General features: G+C 46.2%; 1 long non-coding RNA gene across 2 annotated transcripts in view; it reads right to left on the minus strand.

Annotated features, from left to right (window-relative positions):
* Positions 1–788: 788 nt before the first annotated feature.
* Positions 789–2,397, minus strand: part of LOC116670602 (uncharacterized) — an 88,673-nt gene continuing 87,064 nt past the window's right edge. For both annotated transcript variants that reach the window (XR_004327064.1, XR_004327063.1), the window contains one exon: positions 789–1,644. This is a non-coding gene — a long non-coding RNA (uncharacterized LOC116670602). The remainder of the gene's footprint in view (positions 1,645–2,397) is intronic.

Raw genomic sequence — 2,397 nt, forward strand, 5'->3', positions numbered from 1 at the left:
CACACAGATGTAAATCAAAAGTGGCAGTGCTCTGATATGGGCTAATAAAACTCCCTGATCTGGAAGCGCTAAAGGCTCCTTCACCATACACCCTGCAATGCAGCCCACTGGCAGTCACGCACATGCGCACACAAACACACACACACGCACGCACACACATACACATGCACACAAACAGACAGACAGACAGACAGACAGACAGACACACTTTACCTCAATACTTCTGTGGGGCCATTTTCATGATTAACCATAACTCCTCAAGAGGAAATTCATTTTATGTTGTCTGTTACGCATATACACACTTTCATATGAACAAACATACACACAACTAGTATGGGGAAGAAGACAAAAACACACACACGCTGTCCTCCCTCCATGTCTTAATATCCTGACGCAGCAATGAAAAAGGGGGAATGGAGGATTTACAGTGCTGATTCTAAGAAGTTGCATTTGCTTTTGGTTAACAGGGACCTCTGCGGGTTTAGCATGCCCTGCCTACCCCCCATCCCCCCTCCCCCTCTACTACTTTGTCTCCCTTCTCCATCCCCTCCTTCCCTCTTCCATCCCTCAGTGGAGGATAAAAGTGTCCGGCAGTGTGTGTGTCTGTGTGTATAGGGGGGTATTTGGTAAGAGTACGGACTGTTGAAACAGATGCCGGTATGTGTGTGCCACCTATGTCAACATGGCCGGTCTCCGGACCCGATGCTGCTCGTAGATAGGATCCTGCCCATAGAGCCACAGAGTCTAGACTCCAGATGTGAACACACATACACTAGGACCAATGCCAGTCCAAACCAATAATTCTACTAGAAGACAGCCGTTTACTTATACACAGTTAGGTATGTATCAATAATAATCCTTCTCTCCCGGCTCTTGAAAGAGATATTGCAAAATTGCAAATTCGTTGAACAGTAAGTGGGAGTGGAGTGTAGAAACACCCTATCACCATGACATTTGGATGTAGTTAGATGGTGAAATGCCATCGGCCACCATGCTCACTTTAATACAAACACGTTCAATTTCCAGCATGACTTTTACACAAAAACATGCACAACAATGCCACGTACTGCTTTTGCTATGAGGAACTTGTTATGATTGTTTATAACTTTTGCTTAACATTTAAGTAGATATCAAATATGTTGATTCTTTGTATTATACATTTAAATCACCCACTGCTTCTCTCAAAACTGCACTGAAATAAACAGAAACATATGCTGGCTGCATATGTTCAACAGTGTTTTATTTAGACTATTCTATAGCGACACGACAACAAGACTGTTTTTTGTGAAGAAGACACATGGGTAAATTGCAACTGTTATACAAAACAAGACTCGGGAAGAGGAAAAGTAAAGAGTGAAAGTGTTCAGAGCACAGATGCACCCGCTCTCTTGCTATCTCCTGTGCTTGTGGGTATACTGCCGATCCAGCTATTCTTGTTGGTTTGTTAATTGTTTGTCACCCACCAGGTGCCATCTGTCTGTAGTCCCACAGTCCCCGAGCCATGTGGGCCGGCCTGCCTGGCGCCTGCCAACGTCACTGACCTGCAGCAACCGTCCACACCTCCGTCACACACCTCCTGATCCGTCTGGGATAAATAGCTTCTCCCTCAACTTCTGTGCCGCCATCACGGCTTCCCAATCTGTCCTGTGTTAGAGGGAGGGAGTTAGGGGGGTGACAGGAAGAGACAGGCAGGGAGGGAGAAAGACAAATGAGAGAAGGACTGAATACAGGGATGGATGAATGGATGGAATGAGAAGGAGCAAGAGATAAAGATGGATGTCTGAAGAGATAAACAAGTGATATACAGTTACCATTGTACTGCTTGTTGGATCAGTCTGTTGTTGCAGATGATAGAGGCTCATACACATGTACAGCCAGCTACAATAAGTTCACAACTGTCACATTTGTGTTTATACAAGCCCTGCATGCTGTTAATGCTAAAGCAAGATCTTAATACCTATACACTGAATAAAACTGACCTAAAATCAAAGCAACAAAACGTTACATCACCAAAAGTATTTTGGATATGGGACAGCATCTACTGCACCCACCACTTTAAGAGGCACTCCAACAGGCAAGGGAGGTCACCTTCACCTGGGCCTGATGTTGGGGCAGCTGTGTGTTGAAAAATGAGATCAGCTGCTTGCTCACCAGGACACATGTGGTAGTCTGGAACAACCCAGGGCCTAGTGCACCAGCTAGCATGCAGTGGCCCCAGTACAATAAAGACAGAGCGAACAGCCCCCTCTCTCCCAGCCTGTCTGCCATCCTGGGGCATGTTGGGTCACCTTGACGACTGGGCCCAGCGAGAGGAGCCGCACCCCACTTCAGGGCAAAGAAGGAGGCAGTATGGGTAATGAGGCGTTGCCATGCAAGTGGAACAGCTTTTGAATAAGC

The sequence above is a fragment of the Etheostoma spectabile genome, chromosome 20 (genome assembly GCF_008692095.1).
Source record: "Etheostoma spectabile isolate EspeVRDwgs_2016 chromosome 20, UIUC_Espe_1.0, whole genome shotgun sequence".
NCBI lineage: Eukaryota > Metazoa > Chordata > Actinopteri > Perciformes > Percidae > Etheostoma > Etheostoma spectabile.